Below are 25379 nucleotides of genomic sequence, written 5' to 3'. Positions count from 1 at the left end.
GCAAATTTTATTATTTCACGCAGAAACAGTTCCCCGGTATTTGTTTCACATTTTATCACCTTGTCAGAGAAATTATTAGGAATGAGAAATATGCCTGATGTACACGATGTTCTCTCTAAGTCTGAATGTCAGATACTTTCCATTTCCACAAGCTGGTTTACTAGCAGTATTTCTTTCACTTGCAGTGTTAAAAACATCAATACAGCAATAACATGTAGTCTGGTGGGTATCCTTGAAGAGTGGCAATGTTTCAACTCATCTGATAAATCTTTCACAGTATATTGGCTGAATTCTGTAAGTGGCAATTGCTGAAATGCCATTATTAGAATCCATCACTCAAATCGATGATACTGTTTTTCTCAACATGTCTTCAAGTGCCCAGTGCTTAAGAGTTAATGGAGAACCGGGGACTCCAGCTGCTTTGCACTCTACTGGTCTCAGCAGAGAATATTTTCAACAAGTATTTCTTAAAGTACAGCAATAATAAAAAGGGAAACAAAGCGGCATGAGGTCCAACAGAATCACTTTTCGTCTATAAATAGAGCACATATTTAGACAATTAGATGCACATATGCTGTTTTCCAACATGCCGAGTGCACTTGTCACAGCTCTATGGTGAGGTTTTGTAAAATAACACTTACATAAATAGAAGAGGAATCAATTTAAGGAATAAACATATTCGAACACTATACAAGTAGTGCATATGTTTGCATATAATGTATCTTAGATGGCCATTGCGTGTTGACTTAAAGTGGCATCAATCTCAAAAACAAAAGATGTATTATGTTGAGGCATACCAATCCTTAAGCCTCATACACACGGCCGGTTTTCCCGACGGGAAAACTGTGAGGAGAGCTTTTGGCCGAGAATCCCGGCCGTGTGTATGCTCCTCGCAGTTTTTACATTGGGAAAACTGCCCAAAAACTGCCAGACAAAAAAGAGAACCAGCTCTCTTTTTTCCCGCCGGGACTTTTGCCCGGCGTTTTTTGGCAGTTTTCCTATCAGGAAAACCGACCATGTGTAGGTGGAAAGACTGCCCGAGCAGGTTCTCGGCTTTCCGACAGGAACTTTTCCAGCACGTGTGTATGGGACATTAGTGGTGGCTGTATTTTTTTTTTTTTTTTTTTTAGGGCTAGTTTACATCTGATAATTGAAAATCATACAGCCATCTCCACCATAACCAGAGACTGTCATTTAAATGGAGAATTGCGGGGGATAACTCACTCTGGAAGAGATCCATTGGGAACGCCACTATATGAATGTTATCACATGGACAATTGAGATACTCAACTAATGGGGGTTTTCTCTAATTTACTTACAAGTTTCATAATAGTTACCCATTGGTAACCTCTATTGGTTCCATAAGCCCTTACAAAGAATTTAAGGGTTAAGGTGCCCTTGTGAGTTTGTCTCTACAGAATTGGCCTTGGAGCCATTTGAGGATATATCCCTGTATTTCTGGCCGTGTTTATGGCCGTGTTCTCCATTTATTTTCTACCTTTGATTTTAAAACGAATACGCCATAAGCTCCTGAAGAAGCGTCCTTTGAATACGCACAACATGTGGAGCTGAGCTGCATTATGACACACCGCCTTTCTCATCTTTTATGGCAGTATACCAGTTTGTAAGAAGTGACCTTTGGGTCCCCATTTCCAAGTATTCTATACTATAGCTGTTTTATAGGTAGTATGTTATTTTTTGTTTCTGAGATATATCTTTGAATAGTTAAGGAGTTTTTATGTAATCTGCTCTGTATGTTTTTTGTAATAAATTTATATGTTTATATACATCTGTGTTATGCCTATAAAGTCCATCATCTGCCAACTTATTCTCCAAAAATCTGGTTTACACCTGAATCTCACAGGAACGTAATCCACGTTCCTTTGCTATTCCTATGCGACTCAGTGCAGTACATTTTTCACCTCATTCATTTGAATGGACTGAAATATCACTGGATCGCATCAAAAGTAGTGCATGCACATGATTTTCAAGAGCATACTCAGGGCCGATCCACCTCATAGGCTCACTATGCAAGTCGCTTAGGGCCCCACAAAGCTGAGGAGGGCCCCCAAATTACTAGAGGCCCCGCCTGGTGAGAAGCCATTTACGGCCCCTCACCCCGCTTCTCAACTCACTGGCTGCATAGGAGAAGAGGTAAGAAGTCAAAACCCCCAGCTTCTCACTTTATCCAGTTAACAACTGCCCTATAGACAATATACGTCTACAAGGCGGTTGCTTAACTCTGGGAGGACGCACTCCGGACCCGGCGCATCACAGATCGCGGTAAATCACCGCTGATAGCGGTGGTTTACCACGTGATCGCTCCGTCCAATGACGGAGCGATCACTTGTAAACAAACCGGCGTCATGTGATGACGCCGGTTCCTCCCTCCTCTCTCTGTACCGAAGGGTACAGTGTGAGAGGAGAGGGGGGAGAGAGCAGATGCAGCAGCAGCTGCTGTGGGCTGGATCTGTGACACATGCAGTCACAGATCCAGCAAGCCATCCATCCCTGCTCAGCCATCCCTGCCCCATACTGTGCTAAATACACAATACCCATACTGTGCAATACTCTGCAATACCCCACAATACTCTGCAATACCCCACAATACTCTGCAATACCCCACACTACTCTGCAATACCCCACACTACTCTGCAATACCCCACAATACTCTGCAATACCCCACAATACTCTGCAACGTCGCCTATGGGGATTTTTAAGTAACAAAGTTTGGCGCCATTCCACGAGCGTGTGCAATTTTGAAGGGTGACATGTTGGGTATCTATTTACTCTGCGTAACTTCATCTTTCACATTTATGCAAAAGAATAAAGAAAAAATACAAAATTTTGCTAAATTTTATAACAGAAACAAAGAAAAATTCATTTTTTTTTCAGAATTTTCGGTCTTTTTTCACTTATAGCGCAAAAAATTAAAAACCCAACGGTGATTAAATACCACCAAAAGAAAGCTCTATTTGTGTGAAAAAAAGGACGAAAATTTCATTTGGGTACAGTATTGTATGACTGAGTAATTGTCTTTCAAATTGTGAGAGCACCGAAAGCTGAAAATTGGTCTGGTTATTAAGGGGGTTTACGTGCCCAGTGATCAAGTGGTTAATGATGTAAGATGTCATTTCCGACAGCAGATCACCCCCTCCCCCCGCTTCTCAACTTTAAATCTTCAATGTGACATGTCTCTGTCGGCAGCCCCCTCTCCCCGCCCCCCCGCTTCTCAACTTTAATGTGACATGTCATTTTTGGCAGCCCCCCCGCTTCTCAATTTTAATGTGACATGTAATTTTGCTTAGGGCCCCAGGGAGGTCAGGATCGGCACTGAGCATACTGCACTGGATACATGGTACTGCGGTCCCATGCGATGTGGAGTAGGTAAAGGCACTGCATTTGCAATCTATGTTTGGAGTGTCATTAAGATTATATTGACACCCACCGGAGATCGTCAGTGTATTTTGAACGTAGTGTGGGAAACATGCAGGGAACAAAGGTTTCCCACACCGTGTTCCAGTGTGAATGAGCCCTGAGGCCTTTTTCCCATTATTTTCTTCCTTTCTGCACTTTCTATCAGCATGGAGGCTGAAGCCCTCTCCAGCCTCTCCCTACATTAATAGATCATTGGTCTATTGCAGCCAGCCAGCAACAGATCACTTTAGGATTCCCTATAAATAAATAAAGCTATTTCCTCCCAAAATGACCAGGTTGCAACATAGATGTTGAATGTACTGGATGACATTTGTTTTCACTGAGCAAGCATCAAATGCTCACGGAAATCATTTAAGACTTTAGCAATCGCAAATCTGATATAATTTTAATCAGCAGACTTTGTTGAATACAGTTTGTAGTATATATACAGGGGTGCGCAAATTACACAAACATTGCATGGGAAAAGAATTACAATTTTATATTTTTTTCCAGAAAAAAAAAATGAAAAAAAAAATACATGTATTCAAATATGCTATAAAATAAAGCCCTTCCTTTTCTAAAAAAAAACCTGATGTATGATATGTCAGGGTAGATTACAAACGAAAGAAAAAAATGCTCAAGGAGATTTGAAGCCAAACTAAAAACACAAATACTTTCCTTAGTTCCAATGGAACCTATGCGGTCCCTCGCCGGCTCTTCTTCCCTGGTTCCTCCACGTGCCGATGTTCACCCATTTGTATGAAATTACCTCACTCCAGCACACGCTCGGGAGTGCAGTCATCCCAGCACACTGTGCAGATCAGTGTACATTCCGCAGAAGATTGTGGACAGGCAGGTAAGTGTACTTGATTGCAGGAGAGACATTGGAATATATTTTGCCTGTTCTTTACGTTTTACATTTAGTTCAACCTTAAGGCTGGGCTCACACTAGAGCATGAAGCGGCTCACAGCAGGGGTCCGGTGCGTCCCTCTTCACCGTTTCAGGTCTGATTTCAGTCTGAATTTTGGGCTGATTTCGGACCTGAAATGGACCAGAAGACACACAGGACCCCTATGCAATTCGCACCGGAGCCCCTCCTGACACAACCTCCTGACATGTAAATTGGATGGGGAAAAAAACACATCCAATTCGCAATAGTATGAACCCAACTTAAAGCATTTGTTACCCCAAAATGTCATATTCCTAAAGGGTGCCTGCTGTACCATGTACTGGTATGACAACGTATCCTGTTCTCTTTGTGTTGCTTCCTTTTTTTTTTATTTGTGGTGATCCTGCTAATCCCCTTGCATTCCAATTAAAACTGACCACACTAAGCAGGAGAGCACACCATGGGAAGTTCTCTAGCTGTGCTGGGAACTCAGTGTACTTTCCTCCAATGATCAGACTTATCCTGACACGCCCCCGCTGCACAGCCATTCACTGGGAAGCTCAGCGTGCTGATTCCCTCCCCCCCCCCCCCCCAGCTCTTATGCAGCTGAGAACAGAGGGAATGTGATCACTTATCAAAAATAGGAAATAGGTATTTGTAATGTTTTTTTTATATCTATATGGACAAAGTGCACAAGACAGTTCTAATTTCTGACTGATCAACAGGAATATTATGCACTGAACAGAGATAACAACATTCTTCAAAAATGAAGCAAATTGGGGGAGTTTTTTTTGGACTGGAGACCCTTTTGTATTGTTTTGTATATTACTCTGCCCATATGCACCCTTTTTCCTACTTTCAGACCAAAGTGTCTGCTATTGCTTCTTTATTGTTAGGGTTTGTATAGAAGTTTATATTTGGTTTTATCCACTTATGTATTATTGGTAATTGAAATATTGAGTGCTGTATTTAAGTACATCTATATTTTAAAATATGTTGACAATTTCAACAAAAACACACATTTCCGGACTAACCAATGTAACTGGCAATAGATCAGTCCTGATTTGTGTGTTCGCTGCCTTCCAGCTTCTGGAAATAAATGTACGGAAGTAGATATCTCCATTATTCCTAGCTCAGACACAAAGACAAACCACTAGATTTTGCATTAACAAGAGCAGGATAAATGCACACCACTGTATTTATAGCTGGTTGGAGACTAAACAGACAGAACACATGCTGCAAGCATCCTTTTTCCAAGCTAATCAAACACTTCCTTATTGCATTACAGAAGATGTCCTTGTTTGATCTATACTGAAATCAAGTCCACACACAATACATCTAAGTAAAACATTTAGTCTATAATTAAACTGGACTGCTCCATTATTCATGTGACTGTGCTAACACAAATAGCTGGTTGAGGAAAAGGCAACATGTGAACAAGGAAAAGTATAATATAGAAATGACCAAAGCAGCCACCTTAGTATCACTATATGCACATAACTGTATGTATGATGTATTTATGATGTCACTGTGCGAAGAAATAACAGAAAGTCATCCACTTGCCCCCGTTTTAGTCAAAGCTCATCCTTTTTACTTGGCTTGGCCTTGCTTAGGTATAGTCTTTGTCAGGGCTTTTTTCTCAAACAATATGTGCTGGAACTTAACCACGACCCCACAAAACCCCTCCCCCTACACACACACTCCAAATCACATCAAATAGTGGGTGTGGTCAGTCAAATTTAATGAACAGTAGGAGGGTCTTAAAGGGATATTAAATACCAAGGGCCAGATCCACAAAGGAGTTACGCTGGCGTATCTATTGATACGCCGCGTAACTTCTATTTTGCTCCGGCGTATCTTTGTTTTGTTTCCACAAAACAAGATAGGCCTGAAGCTGGGCTAGATCCGACTGGCGTACGTCTTAGTACGCCGTCGGATCTAAGGTGCATATTTACGCTGGCCGCTAGGTGGCGTTTACGCCGATTTCCGCGTCCAGTATGCAAATTAGCTAGATACGACGATCCACGAACGTACGTCTGGCCGGCGCATTTTTTTACATCGTTTCCGTAAGGCTTTTTTCTGCGTATAGTTCCCCCTGCTATATGAGGCATATCCTATGTTAAGTATGGACGTCGTTCCCGCGTCGAATTTTGAAAATGTTACGTCGTTCGTGAATAGGGCTTTGCGTAGAATGACGTTCACGTCGTAAGCATTGGCTTGTTGCGGGTTAATTTCGAGCATGCGCACTGGGATACCCCCACGGACGGCGCATGCGCCATTCCAAAAAAACGTCATTTATGTCGGGTCAAGACGTATTAACATAAAACACGCCCCCATCTCATCCATTTGAATTGTGCGCCCATACGCCGCCAAAGTTACACTATGCCGCCGTAACTTACGGCGCAAATTCTTTCAGGATAAGGAAAATACGCTGTAAGTTACGGCGGAGTAGTGTATCAGAGATACGCTACGCCGGACGGAACAATGCGTCACGCTACGTGGATCTGGCCCCAGGATTGCATTATATATGGAGTGCAAAACTGTCACTTGTAAACACAGAAACCAGACAGTGATTTCGGTGAGCAGGCACTAAAGGGTCTGAGCCAAAGGTGGTGTAACTGAGTTCCACTCAGTTCTTCCTTAACCTCCTTAGCGGTAATCCCGAGTCAGGTTCGGGGTGAATTTATGCCAAAAGCGGTATCCCCGAGCCAAATTCTGGATCGCATTGCAGGAAACAGGGGGAAGTTACTTACCTTGTCCCTGGATCCTGCGATGTGTTCCCGCTGTGTGTGCGGGCTCCTCCGCTGTGTCTCCTCGCTCGATTCACAGTGCCGCCGAGCTCCGTTCCCTGCGACGTTATGACGCACGGGGACGGAGTTCGGCGCCAAATTCAAAAAGTGAAAAACACAATACACATACAGTATACTGTAATCTAACAGACTACAGTACTGTATAAAAATAAATACACACCCCCTTTGTCCCTAGTGGTCTGTCCAGTGTCCTGCATGCACTTTTATATAATAAAAACTGTTCTTTCTGCCTGGAAACTGGAGATTGTCCATAGCAACCAAAAAGTGTCCCTTTACATCAAAAGTGCTTTTAGACCAGCTAGAAAAAAACGATAGTAAATTAGAATCACTTGCAGAATTGAGCGATAGCGATTTGTAGGGAAATTCATCATTAAATAATAAAAGTAATGACAGCGACAATTCTGCAACTGAGCAAATTTCCGTGTTTTTGATTTGATTACATTATTGAATCATTTTTATTATAATTACATTATTATTTGTTATAATTATTTATAGTTATTTATTATATTATAGTTTATGATTTTGTGTTTCAAACTTTATCATACCCGGGATGTCTACTAGACTCTTGTTTGGACAGATTTAAGTGAGTTATTTCTAAGAATTGCAGACCTACAATATAAAACGCCAAATTTCCCTATTTTAGTGAATGCATTTTTTTTTTGTTAAATATTCCTTGCTTGTGATTGGGTATTTTTTGTAACGTGCAATTTCACCGTATTCACCAAGCCAAGAGAAACTTCCCTTGCAAAGTGCAAATGTCCTTGCAAAGTGAACAGCCTATTTGTCTTTACAAAATCAACCCCCATGTGTGGAACACATGGTCCATGGACAAAAATCTATAGGGGTTATTTACGAAAGGCAAATCAACTTTGAACTACAATTGCAAACTACAAGCGTAAAGTGCACCTGAAATTGCACTTAAAGTGCACTTGGAAGTGCAGTCACTGTAGATCTGAGGGGTACATGCAAAGAAAAAAAAACAACATTTTAGCTTGTACATGAGTGGATGATAAAATCAGCAGAGCTTCCCCTCATTTCAAATCTACCCCTTAGATTTACAGCGACTGCACTTCCAAGTGCACTTTCAGTCCAATTTCAAGTGCACTTCGCACTTGTAGTTTGCACTTGTAGTGCAAAATGGTTTGCCTTTCGTAAATAACCCCCTATGTCTGGTCATTTATAAAGGGCTACAATAATTCAGGAAATCTGTAGTTCTAAACTGTGAAAAAGGGCATGTGTTTGCTAAAACTTTAATTAATTTTTACTCAATTTAATAAAAGAATAGCCAAATCTTTTTTTTGAAAAGAGTAATCGAGGATTAAAACATATTGAGGGTTATTTACGAAAGACGAATCCACTTTGCACTACAAAGTACTTGAAATGGCACTGAAAGTGCACTTGGAAGTGCAGTCGCTGTAAATCTGAGGGGTAGATCTGAAATGAGGGGAAGATCTGCTGATTTTATCATCCAATCACGTGCAAGCTAAAATGCTGATTCTCCCTCGGATCTTGTCCCTTGGATCTACAGCGACTGCACTTCCAAGTGCACTTTTAGTGCAATTTCAAATGCACTTTGCCTTTCGTTAATAACCCCCACTGTGTTGCTGTGTCCTCACTGTTTACCTACAATTGGCCAAATTGAAAATTATCAAATAAAATAGATCCCTCAGTTTGCCCTGGTGACCATTATCACCAAGAGGGCTTCATCCCTTTTCTACTCTATTTTGAAATAGAAGTTTTGGCTTTACATACACTTTAATTCATATTGACACATGCATTCATGTACTGTAGTCCTAAATCTAAAAGTGATATTAACCACTTGCCGTCGCCGCACCGTCATAATACGTCCACAAGGTGGCTCTCCTAGGCGAGATCACGTATTATGACGTCCTACCTTTTAGCCGCCACTAGGGGCGCACGCGCGCCGCCGGAGGCGCGCGCACGCGCCCCCCGCTCGCCCCCGACTCCCGTGCGTGTGCCCGGCGGGCGCGATCGCCGCCGGGCACACGCGATCACTCGGTACAGAGCGGGGAACGGGAGCTGTGTGTGTAAACACACAGCTCTCGTTCCTGTCAGCAGGGGAAATGCTTTTCTTCGGTTCATACACTGTATGAACCGAGGATCAGTGTTTCCCCTAGTGAGGCCACCCCCCCCCCCACAGTAAGAACACACCCAGGCATACTTAACCCCTTCCCCGCCCCCTAGTGTTAACCCCTTCACTGCCAGTGGCATTTTTATAGTAATCTAATGCATTTTTATAGCACTGATCGCTATAAAAATGCCAATGGTCCCAAAAATGTGTCAAAAATGTCCGAAGTGTCCGCCATAATGTCGCAATACCAAAAAAAAAATCGCTGATCGCCGCCATTACTAGTAAAAAAAATATTAATAAAAATGCCATAAAAATACCCCCTATTTTGTAAACGCTATAACTTTTGCGCAAACCAATCAATAAACGCTTATTGCGATTTTTTTTTACGAAAAATATGTAGAAGAATACGTATCGGCCTAAACTGAGGAAAAAAAATGTTTTTTTATATATTTTTGGGGGATATTTATTACAGCAAAAGGTAAAAAATATTCATTTTTTTCAAAATTGTCGTTCTATTTTTGTTTATAGCGCAAAAAATAAAAACCGCAGAGGTGATCAAATACCACCAAAAGAAAGCTCTATTTGTGGGAAAAAAAGGACGCCAATTTTGTTTGGGAGCCACGTCGCACGACCGCGCAATTGTCTGTTAAAGCGACGCAGTCCCGAATCGCAAAAAGTACTCTGGTCTTTGGGCAGCAATATGGTCCGGGGGGTAAGTGGTTAATGTTTTTTTATCCTGTGCCTGCCCCCTATACTCCACTGTTACTAATATAGAGAGAGCAGTGCTGTTATTTCTGGTCTGCTCTATGCATACTACAATTATCGTAAAGCTGAAAAAAAAATGTTTGTGCTTTACCTACATTTTATTGCATATTGACACATACTGCTCTGTGTTATAACAGGTGGAGTCATATCTAAAAGTGATATTATAGGTTAAAGTGACACTAGACTATTTTTTTTTTACATCAATCTGTCTAAAATATAAAGTACACCATGGCTCTGTTTTTGTTTTTTAAGCCCATTATCGTTTTCAGGCTTCCTTTTTGCCCTGTGCACACTCCTACATATGTAGAGAGCAGCGCTGTTATTTGCGGTCACATGCACTGCTCTATGTATACTACAAATCCCATAAATCTGAATTTGTCTACAAAACAGATGTGTAGTTAATCTCAGGGGTGAGTTGGAAAGGGTGGCTACCTTCACATACAAGATGTTGGTTTATGGAGAACAAACTTAGCTACCTTAGAACCGCAGAATAGCAGAAAAAAGCTTGCATTTGAGAGATTAAGCCTAGATTCACACTGCTGCGAATCCAAAATCGCGGTAAAATGCGCAATTTTACCGCGATTTCGCGGCTGCGATTTTGCCGCGATTTTGGCCGCAATTTAATGTAAATCGCCCCGAAATCGCAAAAAGTAGTACAGGAACTACTTTTTGAAATCGCAGATGCGGCGTCACACTGATTAGGACAGTGCCATTGCCGACAATTGCCGCCGATTTGAGAAATTTGTCAAATTGCATCTCAAATCGTTCCAAATCGTACCCAGTGTGAACCAGGGCTCAAAGAGAGGAAGGAAAGAGAGAGAAAGTTCATTCTACCTTTATTTAGACATACTGTATTTTGCATTTATTTTATTTTTTTTAAAATGTGAGTTTAGTTTCACTCTAAGGTCACCTGATGGCTTTTTTTTCATACATTTTAGCACATTATGACCACCCACCAAAACGTGATCACCCACCTAATATTGAGTAGGTCCCCCTTTTGTCCCCAAACAACTCTGACCCTTTCAGGCATGGACTCCACTAGCCCTCTGAAAATATGTTGTGGTATCTGGCATCAAGCCATTAAAGCCTTGTACACAAGCACGGTTTTCATGGCAAGAAAGCTGCTGGCAGAGCTTTCTTGCCGAGTAAACCGAGCGTGTGTACGAGGCTTTGAGGTTTCTCGTCAAGAAATCTGCCCAGAATCTCAACGAGAAAAATAGAGAACCTGTTTTCTATTTTCTCATTGCAAGATTCTCGGCAGTGTTTTCCTGCCGAGAAACCCGAGCGTCTGTATACTTACCTCTCCATGGAAACCCATGCATGCTCGGAATGACTTTGACGCATGCACGGTAGCTTCCAAGGAATAGGTAGGGTGAAGCAAGATGGCGGCGACGGCATCAAATGTGAAGAGCGCATGCCTGTCGTACTCGATGACGTCACCGTGTTCGTGCCATTCAAAAGAACGGTGGTTCTTTTGAATGGCCCGTGTGTACACTTGGCCGGCAAGAGAATCTTGCCAAGAATCTCGTCAGGAAAAACAACGTTTTTCCTGACGAGATTCTGGGCCGTGTGTACAGGGCTTTAATAGCTATTCCTTTAGGTCCTGTAAGTTGCAAGGTGGGGCCTCCATGGATCAAACTTGTTTTTACAGCACATCCTACAGATGCTTGATTAGATTGAGATCTGAAGATTCTGGAAGCCAAGTCAACACCTCAAAGACACCTTTTTTCTGAATGCTCCATGGCAGCACAGCTGGGTGAGGCCCCGCCCATCCCCTACGTAATCAGGACATATCGATACATTTTCAGCTGACCTCAGCCTCAGCGTTCCTTTATCTTTCTCCTATGGTCAGGACAAATGGCGTCTCGTTTCCTAGCTGGTCTAATGGCTGGCTGTCTGCCCAGATTCGGTTTGCTGCTGGACACAGTTCCTGCTTCCTTCTGCTAACAGCACTTCTGACAGGGAGCCTCACTGCTGATCCTTCTGGTAGCATGATGCTGTTTTAAACAGACAGCTTTTGGGGTGCTGGGGGCAGCTTGCGGTGACTCACTCCTGGTCACTGGTGGAAGGCTTTTCCCATTCAATGGCAGGAGTAGCTGCTGATGGAGGACTGAGCCCTTCTGTGGCAATGGCTTGTCTGGGCACTGTGGTGGCAGACAGAGTGCTGTGTCTGCTGCTGGGGTCAAGCCATGCTCGATCCCTGCTCTTTTCTGCCACTTCCCGAGTTGAGATGCAGGCCAGCGTGGAGCGCACGCTGGAGATCCAATCTGGGCATGTGCAGAGCCGCCCAGCCAATCAGGGGAGGCGGAGCCAGGCTTAAAGGAGCCAAATTTAAAGATGCTTCTGCCTATGGAACATCTACTGTTGCTCTTGCTGTACACTGTGTGCTCTCTGTGCAGTCTGCCTGTGCCTGCTGTGCTCCTCCCCTCGGATATTTCTTGCAACTGCAAGGTTTATTTCTGTATGATGCCTGCTGTATTTGTTTGCCGTCTTATTATGGCTCTTTATTTGGATTACAGCAGGATCAGCATGCCTACCCCTCTCTAAAGGTCAGCGCTCACAAAGAAGGTAGGGGAGATTTCAATGGATGCATTTCTATTTTCCGATATTTGCAGACTATTCCTCACGCCTGTCTATGCTGTCCCAGCTCCTCAGGTCTTGGTCATGGTTCTTCTCAGAGATCAGAAGATAGAAGCCCGGGAAGGAATAGGGGACATTCAACCTCACGTGAAGATCGATGCTCCCCTGGAAAGACATATGCTTCTCATTCCTGCTCTGCCTCAAGGTGTCAGCATTCTCCATCACGACACCACAGAGATTTGCATCATGAGCAACCCAGACCAGGAGGTCACCCTAAAAGAGTCATGCCAGGCAAGGCGGCTTGTGAGGATTGCTTCAAAGAAGCAACCAAAAGCCACGAACCTGATTCAAACTGATTCAAGAATGGAAATGATATCACTGCTAAAACAGGCGTTTGAAGAAATGCTAAATAAAGGCGTTTGCATCGCAGACCCAGCTTTAGCCTTTCCAATTCTTTCTACTTTATGAATTTTATCACCTCAAATATCTCCTGACACTCATGGAAATCCAGAAGCACCAGAGCCTTCGGCTTCAGATGCAGCTTCCACTGAGGAGGAGTATGATGGTTTTGACTTCGCCCTAGTCCAACCTTTTGTGAAAGAGTTTAGACAAGTTCTGCTGTGGAAAAATGCGGCGGAGGAACCGCAGAGAACGCAGAGGAGGTACTTTGCAAGCATGAAAAAGGAAGGTCTGATTTTCCCTTTTATGGAGGAAATTCCAGATGTTTTCACCAGTTAAATATTTCCAATATCTGCTCAACAACTTCCTGTGCTCTTCTTCACCTGTGACACCTTTTCCTTATAGCCTCCAACAACAGTGAGAATTCACCAGACCATGTGACCCCTATATTTCAAGTGGATCAACTAGCACTTTTCCCCAAGGGAACCAATCTACTCTGATCTTCCACAGTTTTTCTTAGTAATTTCCATAACCAAATATAGGCAAATATAAGATCTGTATATAATATACTGTGTCTGTATATATATCTATATATATATATATTGTAGCAGGGCAGTTTCCTGCCAGGGTCCAGGTCTAATAAACAACCAGTTCACTAATGAAGCAGCTGTGTTCTGGGCTTTAAGTAATCACTAGACCAAGGCTCTAGGCTTCCAGTCGGAGATGACTCCACCCTGCAGACAGGAGGTCTGGGCATGGGAGTCACTAGGAGAGAGAGGTGAGAAGAGAACCAGTGTAGCACGAGGCTATTTGCTGTACGTGCGGAGGTGCTGAGCGTCCGGTCTGTGAGAGACAGACCAAGGCCCTAAAGCATAAGGCCTGAGCTGCTGAGCTGCGTTTACAAGCCAGGAGGGCTGAATATCGTTTACTTTTGTAGCAGGACTGAAATATTGAATACCCCTGTGCAGGGCTTTTTTTAAGGGGGAACTTGGTGGAACTCAGTTCCACCACCTCTGGCTCAGACCCTTGGGGGGGGGGGCGGTCCTGCTTACCACAATCACATGTAAACACAGAAGTCCGGTTTCTGTGTTTAAAAGTAACAGCTCTGCACTCTGTATGTAATGCAATCCTGGTATTTAATGCCCCTTTAAGACCCTCCTACTGTTCGTGAAATTTGACTGACCACACCCACTCTTTGAAGTGATTTGGAGAGTGTGTGTAGGGGAGGGGTTTTGGGGGGGTCGTGGTTGAGTTCCAAGACCTATTGTTTGAGAAAAAAGCCCTGCCCCTGTGAGGGATTCTTCTGTTTGTTTTGAACTTTCTTTTAAATAAAAATGGGCAAAACCAGCCCTGAAACAGAGAAAAGCAAGTATATAGAAAATAATCCAATCCGGACAGATATTGCGAAAGTATTCGGCCCCCTTGAACTTCGCGACCTTTTTCCACATTTCAGGCTTCAAACATAAAGATATAAAACTGTAATTGTTTTTGAAGAATCAACAAGTGGGACACAATCATGAAGTGGAACAAAATTTATTGGATATTTCAAACTTTTTTAACAAATAAAAAACTGAAAAATTGGGCGTGCAAAATTATTCAGCCCCCTTAAGTTAATATTCTGTAGCGCCACCTTTTGCTGCGATTACAGCTGTAAGTCACTTGGGGTATGTCTCTATCAGTTTTGCACATCGAGAGACTGAAATTTTTGCCCATTCCTCCTTGCAAAACTGCTCGAGCTCAGTGAGGTTGGATGGAGAGCGTTTGTGAACAGCAGTTTTCAGTTCTTTCCACAGATTCTCGATTGGATTCAGGTCTGGACTTTGATTTGGCCATTCTAACACCTGGATATGTTTATTTGTGAACCATTCCATTGTAGATTTTGCTTTATGTTTTGGATCATTGTCTTGTTGGAAGACAAATTTCCGTCCCATCCTCATGTCTTTTGCAGACTCCATCAGGTTTTCTTCCAGAATGGTCCTGTATTTGGCTCCATCCATCTTCCCATCAATTTTAACCATCTTCCCTGTCCCTGCTGAAGAAAAGCAGGCCCAAACCATGATGCTGCCACCACCATGTTTGACAGTGGGGATGGTGTTATCAGGGTGATGAGCTGTGTTGCTTTTACGCCAAACATAACGTTTTGCATTGTTGCCAAAAAGTTCGATTTTGGTTTCATCTGACCAGAGCACCTTCTTCCACATGTTTGGTGGGTCTCCCAGGTGGCTTGTGGCAAACTTTAAACAACACTTTTTATGGATATCTTTAAGAAATGGCTTTCTTCTTGCCACTCTTCCATAAAGGCCAGATTTGTGCAGTATACGACTGATTGTTGTCCTATGGACAGAGTCTCCCACCTCAGCTGTAAATCTCTGCAGTTCATCCAGAGTGATCATGGGCCTCTTGGCTGCATCTCTGATCAGTCTTCTCCTTGTATGAGCTGAAAGTTTAGAGGGACGGCCAGGTCTTCGTAGATTTGCAGTGGTCTGATACTCCTTCAATTTCAATATTATCGCTTGCACAGTGCTCCTTGGGATGTTTAAAGCTTGGGAAATCTTTTTGTATCCAAATCCGGCTTTAAACTTCTCCACAACAGTATCTCAGACCTGCCTGGTGTGTTCCTTGTTCTTCATGATGCTCTCTGCGCTTTAAACGGACCTCTAAAACTATCACAGTGCAGGTGCATTTATACGGAGACTTGATTACACACAGGTGGATTATATTTATCATCATTAGTCATTTAGGTCAACATTGGATAATTCAGAGATCCTCACTGAACTTCTGGAGAGAGTTTGCTGCACTAAAAGTAAAGGGGCTGAATAATTTTGCACGCCCAATTTTTCAGTTTTTTTATTTGTTAAAAAAGTTTGAAATATCCAATACATTTCGTTCCACTTCATGATTGTGTCCCACTTGTTGTTGATTCTGCAAAAAAAATTACAGTTTAATATCTTTATGTTTGAAGCCTTAAAAGTGGCAAAAGGTCGCAAAGTTCAAGGGGGCCGAATACTTTCGCAAGGCACTGTATAGGCAAATCTCAGTCTGTCACGCCCACCTTGGCATTTCATAATAAGTCGTCTTTATGGGGCATCCTTGGTAACTGCAGCTACAGTAAATACTAAAATTCAGACTTCAAATTAAAAAAAAAATATATTAATTTTGGTCAATTGCTAAATTGCCAATTACACACCGCTCTAAGGGAATCTCAGACCAAAAACCCAGATACAGTATAAGCTCTGGATGAACTCCCCTTTAAGGCTTTTCTATAATGTAGTATTTTATGCTCTTAAGCATGAAATAAACAAAAACAATTCCATAGACAGTCTATAAATCAATCTGCTGTATATCAATAAGAAAATTGACAAGCTGGCAAAATCAGAAATAGAAATAAATTACGGCTGCAGTTGACTGGCCCGTTGTATTTCCAGCATTAGCTGGATTATGGCTGTGTGTAGATTGTGTTCAGTGTACATCTATTCCGAAGCCTCGAGGGACATTTGATTCCCCAGACGCGTGGAGAAAACCTATGACCGAGGCAGGGACACATAAATCAAGTGTAGAAAAAAATGCACATCTCAATAAAAAGTATATAATATTTTTAAAACAGTGGGAACCTTTGGCAGAAATCAAAGAGGATCATGACCTTTTATTAGATGAAGTTCAGATGGTATTGATGGTATTGTGCTGTCAGTCACATATCCACCATGGACATTACATGTAATACAGCCAAGTCAAAATTAGATCAGATTACCCAATCACGCATGACTTTCACATGACAAATCTCTTTCACTGCTTTAAATCTCTGAAGTGGGAACAGCTAATGATCTTCTACCTGTGAGCGGAAATCTAATGTGAATGTATAAAATGAAAGGTGAATAAAAGTAAAAAAAAGGTTAAAAACAACAATTACGTATTGTAATACAATGAAATATATTATATTTCAGGCATATAACACAAAATGCGGTTACGTGGTACTGACAGGGGAATATATTCAAGGTAAAGAATAAAAACATGCAATGCAAATGAGCAAAAATAAAAGAACAAAGCCACTGAAATTGTAAAGAACGTGTATTTACTTTAAAGTTTCAGCTACACAGAAAATAACAATATAACGTAATCTATCATAATCACATTCATCATAGTCTATTATTTTACAAAAACAATATCCTTTCATATGAACATTTTCAGAATCGGAATCTGCCAGGCACATGTGCAAAAACTTAAACCTCTGTTCCTTTGAGTGGTCAGTCTTTCTTTTAGGACCTACCTTAATGAATGCATTACAGTAACCGGGCCCAGCCTGGGACAAAAAATAGGCCCAGGCATTTTAGACTGAGCAGCCCGGGGGGCACGGCGACGGTTAATGATGGGATGTGGGGTTCCAGCACCTTGTACCTCTGGACCCCTTTACATTACACAGCACCCTGCACTTCTGGACCCCTCTTTACATTACACAGCACCTTACACCTCTGGACCCCTTTACATTACACAGCACCCTGGACCCCTTTACATTACATAGCACCGAACCTCTGGGCCCTTTTACGGTACACAGCACCCTGCATCTCTAGGCCCCTTTACATTACACAGCACTCTGGAACTCATTACATTACACAGCACCCTGCACCTCTGGACCCCTTTACATTACACAGTACCCTGCACCTCTGGACCCCTTTACATTACACAGCACCCTGGACCCCTTTACATTACATAGCACTGCACCTTTGGGCCCTTTTACGTTACACAGCACCCTGCACCTCTGGGCCCCTTTAAATTACACAGCACCCTGCACCTCTGGACCTTATTACATTACACAGCACCCTGCACCTCTGGACCCCTTTACATTACACAGCACCTTGCACCTCTGGACCCTTTTACATTACACAGCACCCTGCACCTCTGGCCACTGTACATTACACAGCCCCCCACAGTTTGTTACACAGACACCCCCCTAACAATTCTGGACCCCCTGCATGTTACACTGGGGGGAGACGTGGCTTGCGGCTTGCCGCGGCCCACCAGGCATATGCCCGGTATGCCCTATTGCCAGTCCGGGCCTGACAGTAACGCACAGTATAATGCATGCTTTACTGCACATTAACATAATAAATGAAGGGCAGTGTGTTGCAGTGCTATTTCAATTGAATAGGACCCACACCTAGGCATTGCACTACAGTACACTTGTATTTCAGTACACTGAAAGGCATCGATGTGAACCATCTATGTCAGTGGTCATCAACCCTGTCCTCAGGGCCCACTAACGGGCCAGATTTTATGTATTACCTTGGGGGGATGCAGACCAGAATACTGCAATCACAGAGCAGCAAATTATATCATCTGTGATGTATTTCAGTTATCTTGCAATCCTGGCCTGTTAGTGGGCCCTGAGGACAGGGTTGATGATCACTGATATATGTGTTAAGTTACCAATGTTACAGTAATAACTAGACTTAAAAAATGCAAAACTTATCTATTTAGGCAACCTGACACTCCACATAATTTGGCTGCCATTGCATACAGGGACTTGTAATTTCAGGATTTGGTAGAACTGGTAAGCAGCTGGGTCTTAAAGGCTTCCTTTGTCCTAATTGTGGCAGCGGAAAATGACCAGGTGCTCATGTGGTTTGCTTTGGATGGGCAATTTAAAGCAGTAATAAACCCAAAACAAATATTATATTGCTACTTACCCATTCTTATATGGGATGACTGCATTTGTTTTGTTTTTTAGGCTTTCTTTCTTTTCTTTTTTTTCACCTAGAAATTAAAGCCAGCAAGTCAGCTGTTTTTCAAAAGAACAAGCTGTGTTGCAGATGTGGCAGTTACAGGATTGAGACAAACCATTTTCTGGCACTTTTTGCTAGAAAATGTACTTACAACCCCCAAATATTATATATTTTCTTTAAAGCAGAGGCCCTAGAGCAGTGATGGCGAACCTTGGCACCCCAGATGTTTTCAAACTACATTTCCCATGATGCTCATCTCCACTGCTGAGTACAAGAGCATCGTGGGAAATGTAGTTCCAAAACATCTGGGGTGCCAAGGTTCGCCATCACTGCCCTAGAGAATAAATTGGCAGGTTTTGCAATTTTTTCACACGGCATTTGCGCAGAGGTTTTTCAAACACAATTTTTGGGAAAAATATACACTTTTTTGCATTTTAATGCAAAGAAACAAAACACAACTATTTGTTTTGTAATATATAAAAGATTATGTTACGCTGAGTAAATAGATACCAAACATGTCACACTTTAAAATGTTGCACGCCCATGCAATGGCGACAAACTACGTAAATGTTACTATCTGTAGAAACAATTTAAAAGTCTTTACAGGCTACAGCTTTAGGTTTACAGGGGAGGTCTGGTGCTAGTATTACTGCTCATGATCTGACGTTTGCAAAGATAGCTCACAAGTGTGGTACGTTTGCTGTTTTGCGTGCATGTGGGACCAAAGCGTGCATTTGCCTTTGTGCGTGAGCACAGGAGGATGGGGGCACTCTAAATGTTTTTTTTTTTAATTATTGTTAGCTGTAACTGATTATAAAGTGTTAGCTGAAGTTTGGCATCAATTTGTTAATGCATCCAAATCTGCTAGTACATGAAACATCGCCTTGCTCCAAGCCTCAAAATGCTGCTGTCCAAAAGTGCCCTTCCTCCAACGTGGGGGCACTGTAATTCAAACAAAAGCAATGCATTGCTCAGAGCAGTGGAACCTTGGTAGAGAAGTTGTAGTCCAGGTGCCCAAGCTGTGGTGTCCTCCTATCCACCAAAAGACAATATAGTCAACAGAGAAAGACAGCTGGCAACTCCATAAACCTCAAACTTTTTATTTTGCCTTCCCAGTGAGTAAAGAGACAATGGCAGACGCGTTTCGGCGATAAGGATTGTTCACAGTACTGTAATACAGATGTGTTACTGGCCATATCACTAGGTGAAAACAGAGGGGGGAAAAGCCTAAAAGTAAAACGATTGGTAAGCTGCAAAACATTAGATCTCTGGTTTTGGATTTAATACTGCTTTAAGCTAAACCTTTCCAAGCTGGGACCATGCTGTCAGTGAAAATAAAGCTGTGCACCTTTGGCAGGCTCAGCAGACTGATACGGCATTTACTCCGCTCTTCTCGGAGAATGTGGTCTTTGAATCACTGAACTCTCTGATTCTTTTCTGCCCACTGCATGTATGAATGCTAATAATGCCTGTGAATGAAGTGCTAAGCTCTGAGCCAAGCCTTTACAGCTCTGTGCCATTGGCAACACTCGACTTTCTGCATATACCACATCATTCCCTGGAGTGCAGCATAACCAAATACCAAAGTCACGCTTCTCCACTTTCTGACAGTCCCCTTCCCCAGGCTCCATAGCTGCTATGGCTATTGTTACACCTTGTATTTGTTGCTTCTTTGTAAGAAAAGCTGGAAAAGATAAAATTTCAACAGCTCTGTATTTTGAATCAATATATTTTTTTCATTCTACTTCTGTATTATGAAATAGTTGCAAAAATTAGACATACGGTACTTGCTTCCAATTGTGATTGTTCAATAGAGAGACAGGGGCAGATCCACAAAGCACTTACGCCGGCGTATATCGAGATGCGCGGAGTAAGTGTAAATATGCGCCGTCGTATCTATGCGCCGTCGTATCTATGCGCCGTCGTATCTATGCGCCTTATCCCCAAAACGAGATACGCAGGTTTTTCAGGTTTCTCCGACCGACGTAATTTTTCTACACCGGCGCATCGTGGGCGCAAAAATACGCTGGACGCACCATTGTTTTGCTATGCAAATATGCAAATGAGGGAGATACGGCGATCCACGAAAGTACGTTTGTCCGGCGCAGGCTACGCGCTGTGTGCGTAAGCTGTACGTTTGATCTAAAGTTACCCCTCATAAAAGCAGCTTTAACTTTGCACCAGACGTGTGCAGGTCAGCTTTAGGAGCACCGTTAGGGACGAGCTGAGCACCCACACTTGCAGGACAACAATCTGTATGCCAACATGCCAGGGGCATCCATGGTCATAGCTATACTACTGGCTTTAGATGTGCGTAGAAGGAGGAGGGCACGGAGGAGGGCACGGGAGAGGATATACCGACCGCGCATAAACGTCTTTGGCATGGGTGATTCGGAGGTTTATCGCATCTTCAGATTCACCCCTACTGCCATCCTGGAATTGACCACAACCCTGAAAGATGACATCACCAGCCAGACAAAACGCTCACATGCAGTGGAGCCACTGGTCAAGGTACTGGCAACACTCCATTTCCTTGCCAGTGGCTCTTTTCAGCATACAAGTGGAGTGGTGGCTGGGATGGCACAATCCTCCATTAGCAGATGAGTGCACCAGGTTGTCCCCGCAATCCTCAGACGCATGGCCAACCAAATCATCAGACCCACCCAGGAGGACCTGCGGGTGAAGGCAATGCGTGATTTCTACAGAATTGCAGAATTCCCACGCACCGTGGGGGCCATTGATTGCACACATGTGGCACTACGGCCCCCTCCGTGACACAGAGCACCTATACCGTAATCAGAAGCATTGGCATTCCATCAACGTACAGGTGATAGCCGATGCACAATGCCTCATATGGCACGTCCGTGCTAAACACCCAGGGTCCAGCCACGACAGCTACATATTCCGTCAAAGCCCCATCCCAATGGAATTCGAACAGAACATGTATGGGGACAGCTGGCTGGTTGGTGAGTGACATGGGAGTCAGGCATGACTGTCCCACCCCATGATGCAGACATCACGAGGGGCACATGCATGACTAACATCCTCCTGTCTTTTCCCTTCCAGGTGACTCTGCATATGCACTGGGACCCCATCTCATGACTCCATTCCAGAATCCCCAAACCCCAGGAGAGCAAAGATACAATGAAGCACATGCACGTAACCGTGGAGTGGTGGAACGCACCTTTGGCCTCCTGAAGTCCCGTTTCCGATGCCTGGATAAGTCTGGGGGTACCCTGTTGTATTCCCCAAACTTTGTGTGCCAGATCATCGGTGCATGTTGCATGCTGCACAACTTTGCCGTGAGAAAGGGCCTGGAGATTGACATACGTGATGACCTGACCCCCGAACCAGACATTCCCTCTTGACCGAGGATACCCCGTCTTCTGAGGGAGCAGCAGTCAGGAGATGCCTCACAGTAGGCATCTTTGCACGTTAAACACACACATTAATCATGGCACAAGCACAATGCATGCATGCACACCACTGTGGTCCCTAGCACACACACCCCACATCCTTATCAAATTGGATTAGCCCAAGTCTACCATGCAGGACTTGGGAGCAGCAACGCTACGCTAAGGCTCCAATTATGTCACTGTACATTCATACACCATTCACACGGACCTGGGGATCACTTCTCCCGGGTCCTGGGGATCCCTTCTCCACCACAACCGAGGGTGACACCCCTTTTCCGACAGGAATGTCACCCCCGCATTCAAACATCATTCACACTGTAGCCTGCCTGGGCTTCAAAAAAATAATACAAATCATAATCTGAGTAAAATAACAAAGAAACATAAAACACTCATGACCTGAGTAAAAAAAAACCTACCGGCCCCGGCTCCTCAGGGGAGACTCATGGGGGGGAAATCAGGAGAAGGAGGAGCATCCCCTGGTCTCTGCCCACCTGGCGGCCTGCCCTCCAACGCCAGGGCGATGCGGGTGAGGCCCACATTGATGGCTGCCGTGTTGGCCCGGACAGCCTCGGTCAGGGCGCGCACCTCCTGACCCACGCCTGCTGTGGTGGTCTGCAGGTCGTACATGCATGTTATCACAGCCAAGGAGTTGCATGCCATGTCCTGCACAGACTCCTTTATGGAGGCCATGCTGTCTTCCATTCGCTCCAAAGTCTGGGTAACCTGACCCAGATGTTTGGTCTGACGGGCCTGTTCCCTCTGCAGATTTTCTGGCAGAACGTCTGCCACCCCCCTTGTCTTCCGGGTCGCCTTCCTGGCTCCTGATAAGGCTTGGGGCCTAGGAGTAGGGGAGACCCTTGGGGAGGAAGCCCTGTTGGGGGAGGAGTGGGAGGGGCTACCCCTGATGGAGGCCTGACTGGTGCCAGCCCTAGGGGTAGACTCCTCCAAATGGAGCCTCACTTCATTGCCACTCAGCACCTCCTCCTCCTCAACCTCCTCCTGAGGAGAGGTGTGGTCACTCCCCTCCTCAGAGGACTCCTGGCTTGCCTGGGGGTCTGCATCAGACTCATGTCCGGGGGAGGTTATGGACTGGCCAGATGGCCCAGCACCCTCCTGCACATCTGTGGATGACACAAAACATTCACAGGTTGGAGGATCCACACACTTGTCACATATTCCCTCCCCCCCCTACACATGCTACACACCAGATAGGAAAAAAACACCTACCTGTCCTCAAGACCTCCTCAATGGAGTCAAATCAAGGCACTCCCTCCACTTGATGCCTGTGAAGGCACTGGGCAACCACCCGCTCCTCAGCAGTGAGCCTGACAGTAGTTGCTGGTCCCCCTCCAGTGCCCCTGGCATGAGTGGCCATCTTAGCCAGCTTACCTCGGATGACGCGCCTGAGATCATTGATCTTTTTCAAGATCTCATTGGGGGTCCTGGTCTCACTCCCCGATGCATTAACATCGTCTGCAATCAGTTGCAGGATCTCCCTCCTCCTGGCCTGGGTGGTGTTGACACTCTCAGGCCCATGGAGAAACCGATCATACAGGGTCATGGCCCTGACAATGATGGCCTTCTCCCGCAGGGAGTAATTCAGCTTCCTCTTCCTCGCTGACATGGCTCCAAAAAAACACGCTCCAAAAAACACACAGATAAAAACCTACAAACACCAACAAACAACAGAACAAAAGCACCTTGCTTCAGGGGGGAAACAAATGGATGTACTTTTGCAATGGACGGGCGCATGTTTGGGCATATTTATGCCCTGGGCGTATCTCACTAATTACGCCAGGCCTAGTTCATATCTCACTGATTACGCCGGGCCGAGTTCTGAGCATGCGCAGAGAGGCGCTGAACATAGTCAGCGTCATGCGCATGCGCAGTCCGGCCGGCCCTTCATTTGCATGGGGTCACGGCTCATTTTAATGGAACACGCCCACTTCCTTCCCACTTTCAATTACGCCAGCTTGCGCCTCGAAATTTACGTTGCTCCGGCGCAACGTTGTGCGCAAATACTATGAGGATACGGTACTTGCCTCTCTAAGTTGAGCCGGCGTAACGGAAATGCGATGCGCTACGCCGGTCTATATATGCGCCGATGTACGTGGATCTGCCCCACAGTATATAACTTATATTTATACTAAATTAAATAAATTTGATTCTAACCACCTAAAGTGTAGGCTCCTCACTCGTCACCTATTTTTAGCATTGCAAAGATGAACTAATGTGCATCTCTGTATTATTTACTAGCAAAGGTTAGAGGGGTATTATGGTGCAGGATTCCTCCCCAACTCCCCATCACTGCTCTAATATGGTAACACTGTACTCCCCTATTAGGCCTCTTTCACACATCACAATCGTTTTTTCAGTTTTTCTGTGGACAGATTTAAAACAGACATTAATGCATCTCTATGGAAAAGAGGATGTAACGTGTGGAGTCTACTGACTTAGTAAGGATAAAATTTTGCTATGAACCTTAAAGTGATTGTAAAGGCTTGATTTTTTTAACCACTTAAGGACCCCTTCACGCCGTTATACGTTGGCAGAAGGGCACAAGAACATACAGGTACATCGCCTTTAAGAGCCCAGCCGTGGGTCACGAGTGCGCCGCCGGCAGCGCACTCGTGACCTAGTCCTGAGCTCCGTGACCACGCCCACGGGACCCGATCGCCGCCGATGTCCCGCGATCAGGTCACAGGAGCTGAAGAACGGGGAGAGGTGAGTGTAAACAAACCTTCCCCCATCTTCTTTGTGGCTTGTTACTGATCGTCTGTTCCCTGTCATAGGGAACGACAATCAGTGATGTCACACGTCCAGCCACGCCCCCCAACAGTAAGAAACACACATGAGATCACACTTAACCCCTTTAGCGCCCCCTAGTGGTTAACCCCTTCATTGCCATTGTCATTTTCACAGTAACCAGTGCATTTTTATAGCACTTTTCGCTGTGAAAATGACTATGGGCCATATTCTTAAACAAGTTACGTAGGCGTATCAGCAGATACGCCGCCGCAAGTTTACAGGTAAGTGGTTTGTGAATCAGGCACTTGCCACTTAAACTTGCGGCGGAGTAACGTAAAGTACATACGTTCCGCCGACTTAGATGTATAAGAATATGGCCCAATGATCCCAAAAATGTGTCAAAAGTGTCCGATGTGTCCTCAATAATGTTGCAGTCACGAAAAAAAACGCTAATTGCCACCAATACTAGTAAAAAAAAAATATATAAAAAAAAGCCATAAAACTATCCCCTATTTTGTAAACGCTATAACTTTTGCGCAAACCAA

Source organism: Rana temporaria, chromosome 1 (assembly GCF_905171775.1).
Source record: "Rana temporaria chromosome 1, aRanTem1.1, whole genome shotgun sequence".
Classification (NCBI taxonomy): domain Eukaryota; kingdom Metazoa; phylum Chordata; class Amphibia; order Anura; family Ranidae; genus Rana; species Rana temporaria.
Note: the sequence above shows the minus strand (reverse complement) of the source record.